At 37.7% G+C, this 17,058-nt stretch overlaps 1 protein-coding gene across 1 annotated transcript in view; it reads left to right on the top strand.

Moving 5' to 3' along the window:
* The window catches only part of sertad2b (SERTA domain containing 2b), a 47,445-nt gene that overhangs the window by 866 nt on the left and 29,521 nt on the right, over window positions 1–17,058 (top strand). The gene's annotated exons all lie outside the window — the stretch shown is intronic.

Below are 17,058 nucleotides of genomic sequence, written 5' to 3'. Positions count from 1 at the left end.
GATGGTCAGAAGAAAGCAGAGGACAATTGCTGATCTACTGCTGCTGCCTGCATTATGTAACCAAATTGTCTTAAAGCTCTTACATGCACTGATAGACAGACGAAAACTGACGAGCAGCTGCTCCAGTGCAGCACAACATTCCCCACATGGCCTCGATTTACGTATTTAATGTGTGTGTGCCTGAACTTTGATCAAATTCAAACCTTTATGCATACAAATTCAAAGCTACCCAAGCACCTTGAATTGTGACTTAACTATAGAAAGTGCATTATCCCTTCAGGGCCCATTTGAGATGTTTTAAGTCCCACCAAAGACACACATCTCTTATCATGTGGGTTCATTTAAAACCATTTAAATCAGGTCAAGTTGAGTCAAAGATAATACAAGAGACTGCATAAATGAAAACAGATCTTATTTCACAGCTTTTTTTCTTCTCACCTTTCCTGTTTATCACACCAAGACCCTTTTAGTGGCTAAAGTCTAAGTTTGGAACAGTTAGAACAAGTTGGAGATGGACACCTTGACCAAATTGTACAGTAGTGACCTCTGCTCTGCTGGGGTCTGCCTGGCCTTAATGAATGCACCGCCATCAAATGACGACAGTAGCTGGTAGAACTTTGTCAGTGGGATTACACAAACAACCAGGCTTCTAATTTAGCTGCTAATCCAGATTAAGGTGCTGTGGTCCGTCCCTTGCTCCCTGCTCGTGGCTCAGACGCGACAAGAAGGCTGGCAGACAAAATCAGTATACTCTGTCTCTTTCTGTGTTATTGGGATGATACGTTTAATGCCCCACGACTAAATTTAAGCCCCAACAATCTATTTGAAAGTAGATTGTCCACATTAAACTAACTAACCAGCATGCTGTTGCTTTAACAGATTGACCTTAACCGTTCAGGGATCAAATAAACCACATGTTGCAGGTGCTCTCTTAAAGATATACTTAAAGATATTCCCAAAGAGGAAACTAAACCCTGGTCTATTAATTTGAAGTTGTAGACACAAATGTCATGTATTTGTGTCATACAGGAGTATATACTGAATATAAAGTTTACAAACATGTGAAAAGCATTCTTTGGAGGGTCAGGGACCGTATTTTTTCTGATTTTCAAACCACCAGCTGCTGGTTAGCAGTTGAATTTTTCTCAGACCTCCTTTTGATGCAATTGGCATTCAGTATGGAGAATCTGACAGAGAGAGAAAGAAAAAGAGAGGGAGAGCTCTGTGAACTAAAAATAGATAGTGGGAGAGTGGTTGTGATGATAGCATCACCACACAATAATCTCTCAGTCAGACTGGCGTTACTGCTGCATTTTGCTAGCCCTGAACATTGAGCAGGTATCCATCCCCTCTACTGTCTCTTATACAGTACACAGATCTGTCTGGTCAACCTGAGTGATGTTGTATAGCTGTACAGAAAAATGAAGCATGTTTCACTTAAACAGTTTAAGGTCAGAACTGTGTAAGTGTGGATGATGCTAACGGCTCTGCCAGACAGCAGCTGGAGGTGCAGATTCCTGCAGCCTGTTGGATGTCCTGCTCCCGTCAGCTGCCATGCAACAGCCAAGTATTATATATCTGTTAATGGTTTTATAACTTACAATCTTCAGCAGTTCCTTCTGAATTATTTCTAAGCTTTGATCGTAAACTGGGATGTAGCCATTGTTGTTGTTGTGCCTGCTGAGTTGTGTATTCCTGCTCTGAACTTTCGGGACGCTGTTTTATATTAGACCAGCCAGAGAGACACTCTGCTGTGATATTCTTATACATTTAAGTACACTGTAAAAAACAGACAAATTAACAATACTATTCCAGCACCTGGGATCCAGAAAAATATTGTGAAATGAAAGGAAAAACACAAATTGTAAAAATACAATAAAATTAACTGGTTTTATTATGTAATTTTGTAAATACAGCGTTGTATTTAAAATATATTTTATTGTTTCCAGTCCTCTGCTTTTAACCCATCGTTAATTATCACTAGGATAAATGAGGATCCCCAACATTCTGGTGCCTGGGTAGCAGTTGGAGATTAAAGGCCTTGCCTGAGGGTTCCCTTTTTTTACCACTTTGGGTACTTGAACCAGCCCCAAATCCACCTCCATAACCTCTAGGCCATGAATAAATAAGAATATCTAAATAGATATCAGGTATAACACACACAACTACATATATTACAGGTATACACAGTCTTTATATATCAGTAATAAATTTAGAGCAAAATAACAGCATTGAAATGATTCCCTTAACACATTACCTTATTTACAATAATATAAAGTCAAAATAAATACTGGAAAAATAAGGAAAAAAATAACAAAAAGAGAAAGACTGGAATAAAATAGCCTACAATTAAATACAGAATACAATAATAACAAATGGAAAAAATGTAAATAGATCATAGAAAAATATTTTTAATAAATAACAGTAAATAAATCAAACAAATTAAATAATTAAAATAGAAAAAAATAAAGAACAAAAGTGGTTTTCACAGATTTGTGACAATAGAAATCCTGAAGATAAATTTAGCCATTTAACTATTTTTTAAATTCATTTTAGTAAAATTTTGATAAATTTGAAAATATATTAAACAAGTTTTCATGTAAAATTAAATATTTTATAAAAAAAAAAAAATACAGAAAATTTCTGAATTTTCACAGTAACAGGTTTTACTGTCACATTATTTTACTTGATACCTGTAAATTTAGTCTTGATCTGTAAATATTACAGATTTTTGCCTTGTCTGACGAGTCTCCATTTCAGCCCCACATTCAGGGCATATAAATTAAAACACCATCTTCAAGGATGAAAACAGTCCCAGGAGGCATGAAGGCTACATAAACTAGCCCAGCCATCATAGATTTGGAGTTCTTAGAGTAGATAATAGTAACCACAAAAACACTTAAGTTCACTCTTAAGGGAGGCGGGGCTTAATGAACAGGGTGTAAATCTTAACCTTAATATCAGCTCTGCTGAATCATGTATTCATGGACTCTGCAGCTGTAACAGGTAACCTAAATGTTACAGCATTACAGTGGGAATGTGACATGAGATAATGACAAAATAGCCTTCTCATCATGTGACATGCTGCTGTTAAAGGTGTCATCACCTGGTCTTTTCATGTATCCACTGTCCTTTAAGTGACTTTAAATATTTTTTTTTTGAAAATTTACTGAACAAACAAAAAATAAAACATAGAGCTTGTTCTGACCCTTTGCTCATGCCACAACTTTTTCTCCCATCATAGACTCCCATGTTAAAAAGACCAACTTCACAGCAGAAATAAACATGTTTAAAACCTGGTACAAAAATCCATTTTAGGATTAAAAGGTTAAGTTTACCTTCATGACAACTGTGACGAGGGTGAATTTTTTTCTAACTCATCCTTTTGAATATTATTTAATCTTGAAATTTGGCATAATTAGGGGCGTGTCCTTTTGACTGACAGTTATTCAATATCTGCTGCAAGAATGGAGAGTGCAGCACAAACGCGGTGTTTAGCTAGCTAACAGCGCACCTTCGCTTTAGCCCGCCTACCTCCGTTAGCTGGTTAGCTACTGTTAGCTACCGTTAGCTCCGGGTTAGCTTGGTTAGTTCAGAGTTTGATGGGTGTCAATCATCCACCCCCACCTTCCCAGTCCCCCTCTCAGCTCCACCTCTTTGCCCACTTTTGGATTTTCTGGGATATATATGAAGGGATAATGACCAACGAGGTGTCCATTATCATAAATTAATGGACAACGCGGAGGCGTGAGCCGTCCGAAGTGAAGTCGATGCATGCAGGTGCTTTGTCACAGCGGTGAACTAAATTCTCCAGTTATGAAGATTCTGACAGTTTTCCAGCCTTAAATTTAGAGGATGTCCGCAGGATGACCCATTTGATATATTACACAATAAACCACTCAGTTGTTGCTTCTGATGTTCTGGTCCACCCTCCTTACCAGTGAACTGTAATGGGATTTATTAGTACTTATGCTAGTACATATTGGTACTTGACAAGTAATCAAATGTAAGTACTTGCACTCAGTTTGAAAAAATGTGGCATCAGTGCATCCCTGACTATAATAAAGACCCCCAGCTGTCTTGAAAGCCTCTTAAACCTAAATGATAATATATTGAAGAAAAAGAGATTTACCTTTTGATCTTCATCTAGATGGTATGAAGTTTATTGTCCACACAGGGTCTTTTGATATTCTGAGGAGGAAAACTGGCTCCGAGATCCTGAAGAAAGACTTTTCTCTGCTGTTGGAGAGACTGTGTCAGTTTGGAGCCAACCATGTTCATATTTCAGGACCCATTCCTACAGCGGGTAAAGAAATTGAACTTTTCAGTAGACTTCTTGGCCTGAACACATGGTTATCAAACGCATGTATCACCCATGGGATAAAGTTCATTGATAACTTCAATATCTTTTGGAACTGTAAGGAGCGATTCAGACCTGATGGTGTGCATCCAAATCTAACTGGATGCAGATTACTTGGTGCACACTTGCGTCATGCTGTTGGGACGGCAAACCCAAACATGAGTGTACAGATAAGAGCGAAGGACACAGCCGAGAGGCGATCTACTCCCAGCTCTCCCCCCTCACCAGACTCTTTTCTCTACATCACCCAAGGTCTTCAAAGGATGTCTCTATCCCGGTCTGGACCCCAGCGACCACCATCTACCAAGAAATACAAGACTCCCCCTCCTCCCCCTCCTCATCCTCCTCTTAGATCATCTGTCCTGGCAGAGCAGGGCACGGGAGGATGTGCAGGAGGTTCCCAGAGCAGCAAAATTCACAACAAAGATAACACGCCATGATGCGTTCAGGGTCCTTGCTGTAGTTTTGCTACTACTGACAGCTGTTCTGAGATCCAGCCTGGACCCAGTAGGATTTCTGTGTTAGTTAGTAAAATAAGGAATCGAACACGGTCAGTTTGTGGGGTGAATCGATCTAATCTGTTAACTATACCTTGTATAACAAGACCAGTGGAGGAGAAGCTGCCTTATTTAAAGATTCATTCCAGTGTAAAGAAATGTCATTTGGTGATTTTACTTCTTTTGAATATCTTAGTTTTATTTTAAGGGGCATTCCTAAAATCCTATTTCTAATCATCTACAGACGTCCAGGACACTGTGTAAATTTTATTGATGAATTTTCTGAATTATTGTCGGTTATCTCTACTGATTTTAACCATTTCATCTTAAGTGGGGATTTTAACATTCACATAGATAACATGACGGATGGTAATTTCAAGGAATTTTCTTCCATATTGGATGTTTGGTTTGTGGCAACATGTAAAAGAACTGACCCACATTCGAGGTCACATTCTGGACCTGGTTTTTTCAAAGGGTGTTGATATTTCTTCTGTTGTTGTCACTGACTTGGCCTTGTCTGATCATTTTTGTATTTTGTTTGATTTACTGATCACTCAGAATGTCCAACCAACCTGCTCCTCGGTTAGGAAGAGGTACATTAATGAAAGAACAAGTGCTAAGTTTGTGGAGGCCATAGCTTTGTTACCAACAACCAGTGCAGAGTCAGTTGATGGACTCCTGGATCATTTCAATCTGAAAGTCTTGAATGTAATGGATGCTGTTGCACCGATAAGAATCAAGAGCAACTTGAGCAAACAGAAAACACCATGGAGAAACACCACTGTGGTCACCAGCCTAAAAGAGAAAGCAGAGAAACTGAGTGGAAATGGTGGAAAAATAAACTTCAAATTCACTATGAGCTGTACAAACAAAGCCTGTGTAACTATAACAATGAGCTGTGCAAGGCCAGAGAGCTGCATTTATCTCAAATGATTAACAAGAATGTCAACAAATCTCGCACTCTGTTTGCTTTGATTGAAAAACTTACTAATCCTCCTATACAGATAAGTCCAGAGCTCCTTTCCACTGAGAAAAGCAACCAATTTGCCAACTTTTTTAGCCAAAAAATGAAGACAATTAGGCAAAATAATAATTCCACACAGTCACACAAGAAAACTAGTCTGTGTCTAAAACCCGGAAATAATTCTGATGTTATGTCACAATTTAAAATGGTTGATTTAAAAATCCTACAAGAAACAGTTTGGTATTTGAAATCAACACGCGCTCTGGACATTTTACCATCCAACTTTTTAAAAACAGTTTTTACCTCAGTAGAAAGTGATCTCCTACTGATAGTTAACAGCTCACTGGCATCAGGCTTTTTTCCCAAGTCACTAAAGATAGCTGCTATTAAGCCACTGCTAAAGAAAAGGACTCTAGACGCCTCAATAATGAACAACTATAGACCTGTCTCTAACCTCTTTTATTTCCAAGATTATTGAGAAAGTTGTATTTCACCAGCTTAATGACTTTTTAAATGAAAGTGGAAATCTTGATAAATGTCAGTCCGGCTTCCGACCTCATCACAGCACCAAAACAGCTCTGGTCAAAGTGTTAAATGACATTAGGTTGAATACTGATTCTGGTCTAGTATCAGTCCTGGTTCTGCTGGATCTCAGTGCTGTGTTTGATACTGTAGTTCACAGAATCCTGTTGCACAGGCTGGAAAACTGGGTTGGACTTTCTGGAGCGGTCCTTAACTGGTTCAGGTCCTATTTAGAAGGCCGGAGTTATTTTGTTATGATCGGCAGCTATAAAGCCGAACGAGTGGCCATGACCTGTGGAGTTCTCCAGGGGTCAGTCCTTGGACCTCTTCTGTTCAACTTGTATATGCTCCCTTTGGGTCAAATATTATAGAACATTAGCAGAGTTATGCAGATGATACACAACTTTATGTGTCTGTCACCAGACGACTGCAGTCCAATAGATTTACTGTGTCAATGTCTGGAACAAATAAACACCTGGATGAGGGAGAATTTTCTACAATTAAATGAAGACAAAACTGAGATTATTCTGTTTGCTAGCAAAAAGAAGAGGGTCAGCATTGGTAAACACCTGCAGACTCAGGCTCTTAAAACCACCGACCAAGTTGGTAACCTTGGAGTGTTGATAGACTCAGACCTGACTTTCAGCAGCCACATCAAAGCTTCACTAAGAAGCTTTTTACCAGCTCAGAAACATCGACAGAATTAAAAGTTTAGTCTCCCAGAAAGGCTTCCTGAAAAGAGCATTAAACATCTGCAGCTCAACCAAAACGCTGCTAGAGTTTTAACCAGGTCTAAGAAGTCTGAACACATCACACCAGTTTTGAAATCTTTACACTGGTTTCCAGTCAGTCACAGAATAGATTTTAAAACACTTCTGATCGTTTACAAATCCCAGAATGGCTTAGGCCCAGAATACATCTGTGATATGTTCAGAGAATATAAACCTAGCAAAGCTCTTAGATCCAAAGACCCTGGTCAACTAGTCCAGACCAGAGTCCAGACTAAACATGGAAAAGCAGCATTTAGCTGTTTTGCTGCAAACAAGTGGAACAAACTGCCAGTGGAGATTAAACTTTCACCAAATGTAGACATTTTTAAATGCAGGTTTAAAACATTTCTTTTCTCATGCGCCTGTGCATGAAATCTGGCCGGTAACTTTTGAACTCAGAATACTTTATTATTATACTTTATTAATCCCTTTGGAATTCCTCAGGGAAATTGTGTTTCCAGTACAACCCATCCACAGGGTCAGGCATACTGAGGCAGCAGCCGTTTCTACAGCTCCTTTACTTATCTTGCTTTTAATCATTTTAATGTAATTTATTATTTTATTGTGATTATGTGTTGCTGCTTTTTACTATTTCTAAACATCTGTAATGTATTTATTTTATGTAAAACACTTTCAATTGTCCTGTACATGAAATGTGTTATATATATAAACTGCCTTGCCTTGCCTGTTGCAGTTTTATACATCCACCATATACTTAGAATCCTCCCCCCTGGACAAACTGAGGGGGAGAAAAAAAGGAAAACGGAATGGAATCAGGAAAACAAGAGAATTTTTTAACAGGGCTCTACAATGTAAACGATGTTAGAGAACCTTGCTGCCTGACCGATGAAGCGTCTTCACTGTCTTGAGGATATCGAAATATAATTCGTAAATTGTCATTTGGCTTGCGTAGTGGCTTGCGTAGGGTAATGGCGCTCAAATTGAGGCTTAGCTGCTAAATGTTAACAATTGCTGAAAGTCCTCGTTTTATTGCTTTTCTGCTTTACTGTATTTGGTTTTTGAAAATCTTAAAAATTTACACAACTCTTTAAGCTGCAAATACACAAGTATAATTCTTCCTTAAAGCTCTTTTACAAACAGTTGAACATTGATTATTTATCAGATGTGAAGGATTGCCTACAAGTTGATGTATAAAAGGAAAGGTCATATACTCATAGAGGATGTCATGGCAGATTACATCCTGGGTAGTAGTCACCATATTTGTAGACATGTGTCGTCTTTAAGAGAAAACAAGCCCTCCTTCTAAACAGAAAATAGAGGAAATGAACAGATTTGCTTTGAACAAAAATAAAAAACCCATAAAGTTAGTTTCTGCTCTCTAAATGCTGACATGTTTACTCTTGCTCCATTTTATTGTAACCACATTATAAATCTTGTTATCTTGTAAGGTGTAAAATAAATAGTTTTACTTGCTAATATATGCAAAACTTGCTGCAGTTTATTATGTCTCATGCTTTTTTTCCCCCTGGATATTTACAGGTCTATTTTATGAAAGACAAGCTGAAATGGATGCTTTGTCTTGATAATGCATTTATATAATTGGTGAACATCAGCTGACGTCACAGTCCTGCTCTGTGGATAAAACAGTCTTTGGTTTGACTGAGTTGTCAGGAATAATTAAACAGTCTGTAATGTATTACCATAAAGTAACCATGCTTCTGATCCTTCATTTCCATCGTGACTTTGAGATTGTCGCTGCTGCATTGGGGGTCCAAGTGTTGATTTTAATTTCCCAGATAAGAGGGGGAAATACATGTTTAATTTTCTACATTGCTCATCATTCTACCATAAAAACAGGAAATCTCGTGTGTGTAGTAGCTGTGTTTTTTCAGAGCTTCTACTATGAACAGAGTGTTCACCATCGCCCCACCCCTTCAGGCACTGACCTGCTTTTACATTATTCACACAAGCTGCACCTTTTTCTTTGCTTCTGTGCTTCAACAAGATCAACCAAGAGCCATTATGAGAAGAAACTGCAGGATACAAAGATACGATTATATTGATCAGGTATTGATAATGCACATGTTAAAGACCACCTTTGTCCATTAATAGGTTCAATGAATCAATAGGTTGATGTAGAAAACACTTGTGTTTGTTCTAAGTGTACCAAATAAAAGCTCATTTTTTTTTAGATCTTTTTAAATATTTGGAAATCTGTTTTAGAAGTTTTAGGAAATTGGTAATTTCCTATATAAATATAAATATGTATGAGAAATGACAATTTTAGAAATTTTATTGAAATTATCACAATTTATGTCTAATTAGTTTGGCAAATTCTTAGACTACTCATGATTTTTAATCCCTAAAATAAAATAGAATACAACAGGAAAATTAGGGTTTTACTTGCAGTTACTAATAAAAATGGTACATAATAAAAAAAGACATCTGTTTTAAAATTTTTGGAATTTATAATTATATTTTTTTAGTACTTTCTTCAGACATTCCTTTTCTATGTATATTTTTTTCTTATTATTAGAAATCATTATGATTAATTTGTTTGACAATATGTTTGACTAAACATGATTTCTAACCCCCCCCAAAAACAACAAAAAAAACAAAAACAACAAACAAACAAGAAAAAAAGGCATTTTAACCCTTTAAGATGACCTAGCAGCAAGACACAGCCACACAGAGTCATAATTTCAACTTCTGTCAACAGTACGGACTTCAAACAATTTATCAGTGTTAAAGGGACACTGTGTAACATTTTCTGTTGTTCACAGGGCCAAAATCGATGTCTGCATGTATATATGTGTTATCATTGCTGTATTATAGCCTTTGCAAATTATCTGACACATTTTCGTAAGTGAAGAATTTTAGATTTGTTCATACATATGACGAGTAATCCGGTAAAGCTCATGAAGAAGAAATATTTTAAAAGGGATGCTGACGTTGCCAGCTTTCTACTCAACAAGTAACTCAGCAGTGCTAGCTAAATTAGCCTAAAGCTAACTTTTTTCATTCGGTTTTGTTAGACAGTGTTGCTTGTTACCATGGGCAGCATAACAGTAGATCCTACTAAAATACACCAGCTTCGTTGGTACAGAAATGTATCTTTACATGGTTTCAGTCGCTTTCATAGTAAAGCCGGACTAAAAGCCAGTGGGAAGGCTTTATAAGCTTGCTTTTACTGTGACTAAAAAGCCGGTACTGTGTCGAGGCCAGGTTCCCTGTCGGGATCCGTTCCCCCTGTGAGAACTATTCTTCCTTCTAAACAGAGGAACGATATCTGACAGTGAATTTCCGTCCAACAGATGTTTTCCCCCTCAACACAATCCAGAGGGAACTTCTTTACTCGAGTGTGTTAAGTTTGAAATACAGTAACTGTGTTACTGGTTATTTGTTTCTTGGTGGTCACATTTGTATACTGTTATTGTGAAGGGAGTGGCGGTCCGGTTGCTGGTGTTGTAAAGTAAATGGAAGTAGGCAAACTGCGTTGTTGCGAATATGATGGCGGTGAATAAAATCAACGTTTAACCAAAACTGACTTCTTTGTGTGTAACAGAGTGAACACTCTGTTCACTATCGGATGAAATCCTTTCATCGGTGTTGTCGAGGCTTTTTGCGATACGGCATCTACCGTTGTTGCAATACGCATTTGGGAAAGTCAGACGTTACAATGCACACAATTCTGTTAGATGGCAGTAACTCATACACAATGTCTCTTTAAATTAAATAGATAAGCTAATTAAAACAAAAGTTATAAAAATGTAGCTACAGCATGCTTTCTTTTGTGTATATTACCGTTATGTCTGGTGCACGAAATGGTAAAAACCACCGATTCTAAGGAAAGTGCTCACAAGCGAGTAAAGATAAGCCTAAAAAAAACCAAGCAATAAAACCCTAACACCCTATTTTCTATTGGTGGAAAAATGCACCACATCAGCCAATCAGAGAAAGATATGACAACCTGACACATTTGGTTGCTGAGGAAAAAGAGAAGTTGTGGGATTGACCAAAATCCACCAAAACAGAATGAAGTGCTGCCTCCTGGTGGACAGGAGGACTAACACAGCCTGGAAACGTCAGATCCAGGATATTCGCTCTGTCTTGTGGTAGACAAAAACTGTTTTTGGAGTGAAACAAATAATTTATGTGGCATCTTATAGTGATAGCTATAGTTGACTTACTTGTTGATAAATAGTTGTAGAAAAACTGCCTGAGACATTGCTGCATTTTACTACGTTAGCACCGCGTCCAAAGACATGTATGTTAGGTTAATTGATGACTCTAAATTCTCTCTAGGAGTGAGTAAGAGTGTGAATAGTTGTTTGTCCCCCTATGTGTTGGCGCTGCGATGGACTGGTGGCCTGTCCAGGGTGAACCCTGCCTCTCACCTGTTAATGCTGGGATAGGCTCCAGCTTACCCGCGACCCTTAAAGGACTAAGCGGTACAGAGAATGAATGAAAGTTTTTAAACTAAATGTTTATATTAGTTTTTAAAATCAACTGTTTATATTTGCATCCTCAAGGGCCGGTATCCTGCAGGTTTTCATTGTTTTCCTGATGTAACACACCTGAATAAAATCAAATGGATCCAGCAGCTTCTTGTCAACTTCTTCACAACAACCTATTAATTCAGTCAGGTGTATTGGATCAGGGAAACAATGAAAACTTGCAGGATACCGGCCCGGAGTTTGACACCCGTGGTTTAACAGGTTTGTGGTTTCACCCAAAAAATCTTTTTGTAAACTTGTATTTAATATATAGGCCCTGTGTGTTAATACAGTTTGTCTAAATAAAAAAAAACAAAAAAACAAACACACCATAAACTCACATGAGGTTGTGCTGAAAAGAATGACACCTTACAAGGCTAGGTTTACTGTTTTAAAGATGAAATATAAAGGCTTTTATTATCAAAAGTAATAAAACACTGGAAATTATACCGTAGACCCCAGAGAGTTAGAAATAATAAAAATGTATATAATCCTAATAATTTTATACTGATTTTACAGTGTTTAAAATCAGCCATGAACATTTATTCATGTTTTGCTCACTAGCTTTATTCAGGGTTTTCTCATAGTATATCATTATCTTCATAATCAGATGGAGGTTGTTTAGAAAGCAATGCTCATTATCCCACATAAAAATTTTACTTTTAATTATTTACCTAGAATTTCTGAATATTTATTATTTATCTAATTTAAATAAATATTTTCCATGCAATTTTAAATAGATGCCCTGAAACATAAGATGTTTAAATTCCGTTATTGGAGGCAACCATTCTCTCACAGGTCAGGCCTCTTGATTTAAGTGCATTGCACCATAACATAGATCTATTATAGGTGTTGTTTTGTGCTGTAGTTGGAACATGTTAATGACATGATCACAGTGCACTTAGTGTCCAGTGTCTGAGGAAGTATTATGCTGCATTCAGAGATCCAGAAGAGACAAGAGGAAACGAGCTGAAATTCGAGGCACATTTACTATACATGCAGAACACAAATGCATGGGCACACATGGATCAGATGTCAGAAAAGCATCATTTGCAGAGCAGGCCTCTTAGTAGGAGCCAAAAAACATTAAGCGTTAATAATGGATGAGGCTCTACTTAGATAAAAAGATAGATTCCAACTATATTATCGATGGATAATTGAACTCAGTGACATTTCTATTAATCCATTGTCAGTTTGCTGTAGTGTTTTATATATATGTCATCACAAAATGATTCATTTTGACCCTAAATGATCAGTTTTGCATGTTGAGGAAAGGAAAAACTGAACATTTTGCACGTAAAGAGGCCACACATAGAGAAATTGAATGGTGTGGATATTATCGCGTTGCGTCTCTCGGCACAGTGACTCACTGCTGCACTACCTGTATAGTAGCCTGTTACATCATGCACTCTGCTGGAATACCCCCTCCCACACACTCTTCCTCCTACCAGACAGTGAAAATGTGCATCTGGGTGTAAAACAAAATGCTGTAAATTTGTACTCATTACAACCGTCTTGCAGTATTTGCGTGTAAAAAGTAAAGAGCAGGAAGATATCAGGCATGATGTTGTCAGATGGATCTTTGAAAACTCTTTTTAGCTAATTGTTCCTGAAATCTGACTTAATACCTGTTTTAAAAAACATTTAGTCAAGTTTTCATTGTATTTTTTGGCTTTCTAAGTCAAAAAAGGGTGCATTTGAAAAAGAAAATCAATGAATGATCTTGACAGTGTAAAAAAATAGCTTAACTGAATCTTTTTTTACAAAGAGAATAAATCTGCTCTGTAATTTTATGTGATAGAGGCAGGAGGATTGTTTTTTTTTTTACAGCAGTTTTAGGATATTAAGATTTCTGCTTGTTGCTGGAGTTAGCTGAAAGCAGATTATCAGTTATTTTGACTCAGAAGCAGCTCTTTAGGGTTTATGGCGACAGTAAGTTAACATCAAGCTAGGGCTGGGCGACATGGCCTAAAACTGATATTCAGATATTTTGTGACTTTATCCCGATACACAAATCTCAATGTTTTGAAACCTCCTCTAAAACACTGTGTAAATATTGAACAATTTCAGATGTGGATTCAGACAGAATTCATCTGCTTTAATAATAATGTCAGGTCTTATTTAATAATAAGAGCATGTGGAAGAGGAGAAGCAGGAGGAGGAGTTTCCTGCTCCAATGTACTAAAAACAGTCTCCTCGTCATTGAGGTAATGTCTGAGGTGTATTACTGCTTAAAATGGACATCTTTGCTTCTATCTTAGGCTTGTAAACTAGCTTGCTAGCTAACTAGGTGCATGCTTTTTGCTGTCTCTCCTGAAACAACATGTCCACAGGAGTTTTGTGAATGGGCGGGGGAGTGAGCTTTTTCATATTGCACGTAAAACTTCTCAGGATACAGAGTATACTCGATATATCGTCCAGCCCTACATTTAAGTATCGTCAAAGTACTGGGCTCATTTAAACTTTGACCTGAAATTAAACCAGAAGATCTTTTATCTTATTTTTATGGAACGTTTACACTGTTTTGTCAGCTTTGAAGTAACACTACTGAACTTAGGCAGATTTTCTCACTCAGGCTAACGACGGATGATTCTGCATCCATCTTGAATACTGTCTCTTCTCTGAGCTGTTTCCAGTTAGTAAAGTCAGTTTGATTGTGACTCTTTTTATATCTGTTATTCTGTCGCTTTTTTCTTTTTCTTTTCATTGTTTACACTGATAATGTCCCTTTGGGTTTCTTTGCTAAACCTGCCATGGCGCGTGTTTAAAACGGCCAGTGTGTTGATATCCAGTTACTGGAGTGGGAAGCAGTGCTGAAAAGCAAAACACAGCTGTCACGTGATGCTCCAGGCTGGAAAAAAGTTGTGAAGTTTTCAGCCTCGGACCACTGCTGGGCAAAGACAACACCAGGAATGTACAAAATCAATGTCACTTTGTCATCAATGAGTGAAATTAAAATTTTCAGTAATAATAATTCAATGTCAGTGTTTCTGTTTTAATTTCAAGTTTATTATTTTTTTAAAGGCAGATATTATTTTCCGTATGACCTGGCAGTGTTTCAACCCCATATTATGTAATCTGGATTTTTCTCCCCGAAAACAAAATTTGGCTGATAGAAATTCTGATTGTTTAGTAACTTTACAAATCTACTAGCCATACTGGCTGGTGATCAAAAATGTTTATTTAATGCTCTGGTTTTATACATGGCACATTGGTATCGCACTGAGACTGTATTTGCAGAAAATCTTAAATGACTTTGATCTGTGGGAAACAGTCAAAAAAAAAAAAAAAAAAAAGATCTGGACATCCCCAATCCACCTCTTAGACCTTCAGTTTAGGGCTTTGTACATTTTCTGGGGAGTTTGCATCATTCTGGTAAAAATAATATACCTACTGATCTGGACTATTTATTCATTTGTCATCTGTCCACAATCACTGTACTGCAATGAGTTTATTTCTAACTCGCAGACTTTGTTTTTCTTTAAGATTTTATTTGTGTATTGAAAATGTTTACTGGATAGTAATAGGTATTGTATTTGATGTTATTAATAGATATTTAACTGCTTAAATAGCAGACAGTATACATACATACAATTTACATACTGTATATGAAAGTGAATACAAAGTCTATAATCTGGATATTCTGCTCTCCTTTTTGCAGCCGCTTACATTCAGTGTTGCATTATCAGCTTCAGAGCTCCCTCTGAGAGGACTCAGCCATGGCAAATGTTGAATGAATGAGAGAGTGATAACAGGCCAAGCCTGATATTGGGATATTTGGCCTCCAGCCTCTGTATGATTATGTCCTAATGATTATATAGTTTGTTATACGGCGCTGTGTCAGCTTGGCGTCCTTTCAAGAGGCCGATATCTCTGTCAGTGCTGCAGAGTAGCATTTGGGGAGATTACTGTTTGGGTTTCTGAGTGAAATGATCATATGTGTGACACCATAATTTTGGCTTCTGTGTGGAACCAAGTTATGTGCCCTCTGGTTTGCACACCCACACAGCCGGTCATGCATGCAGTTTTCAAGCTTAAATGAAAAAGGTGAAGTGCAGCGAATCGCTGCTAAAGTGAGAAAGTTGGCAGTTGGTGAAAAAACTTCTCAGCTACAGAAATACTTAACTTTTTTGTTTTGCAATGAATATCAGAGATAATGTGTCTCCAGGTTTAGAACCAATGATTAATTACTGGTATTTATTATTTTAGTGTCTTTTACTGAGTTGTGTGTCACAGCTGCTGCTGCAGACACACCAGCTGCTGTTGGTGAGCAGGCCAAACTACAATGACTAATGATCTATCTTATCATAACATTTTCCTTCATACATGCCTCTTATTTGTGTAGCTCAATTTGATTTATTTGTATAGCACCAATTCACAAATGGCTGACTCAATTATTTTTAAAGAGAAAGTAAAATAAGTTAATTCAGTCGGGTACAGTCCAATTCATTTTAATCCTGTTACAATCCAATTAATTATAAGTGTTATAATTGTATACCCCTTCATAAAAAGCTGCCTCATTCAAGTGGAGCAGTGGATTGTATTGACTCTTTGGTTGGATTCCCTGTCTGGAGCAAATATTGAGGTGAGCGACATTGGTTCAGTTGTTTAGCACAAATATCTAGATTTAAGATCTCACATTTTCTGGTCGTTGTCAGAATAACACAGTAATTGTCTGAACCTGTGGAGTGCGATGATGCGAGGGGCTGAGAGGGAGGACTGATCATTCTGTATCCTCACTGCCTGAGGATAGAGGCTGTGGGCTAATCTGGTGGTTCTGCCACAGACCGGTCTTCTTGCAGAAGGCAGCAGGTGGAACAAGTGATGTGCAGGGTGGTGCTAATCACGTAAGATGTTATGCACACAATGTAGACAGCGGGTTGTGTAGATGTGACTTATCTCCAGGAGACCACCAGTTCCAGTGATTTTCCTCATTGTTTTCACCACCCTTTAATCAGCCAATCACATGGCAGCAACTCAGCATTCACACATGTAGGCATGGTCAAGAGAACTTGATGAAGTTCAAACTGAGCATCAGAATGAGAAAGAAAGAAGATCGAAGTGACTTTGTCTACAATTCACGCAGATTCACCAAAACTGGACAGTAGAAGATGGAAAAATGTTGCCTGGTATGATGAGTCTCCATTTAAGCTGCTACATTTGGGCAGAATTTGGTGAAAACATCATGAAAACTTGGATCCATCCTGCGTAGCATCAATGCTTCAGACTGCTGCTGGTGTAATGGTGTGAGGGGTGTTTTCTTTGGGCCCTTAGTATCAGTGTTGGTACTAGTGGAGTTAAATAGAGTTAAATTAGTCCTGCTAGATGCTGCAGTGAGTGTAATGCGGGACTAGCATGGAGTTGTCTGTAGCTGAAGCCAGTTTTTATTCTTGGCTCTTGTGTGGATTTCTGATTAATAATTAATGGCAAGAACAGCAAACAGATCCCTTTGCAATATGTGTGTGTTTGAAGTGTTTGTGTATGTATT

Source organism: Melanotaenia boesemani, chromosome 16 (genome assembly GCF_017639745.1).
Source record: "Melanotaenia boesemani isolate fMelBoe1 chromosome 16, fMelBoe1.pri, whole genome shotgun sequence".
Taxonomy (NCBI): Eukaryota; Metazoa; Chordata; class Actinopteri; order Atheriniformes; family Melanotaeniidae; genus Melanotaenia; species Melanotaenia boesemani.
The sequence above is the reverse complement of the archived record's forward strand: the minus strand, read 5'-3'. Positions and strand labels throughout refer to the sequence as shown.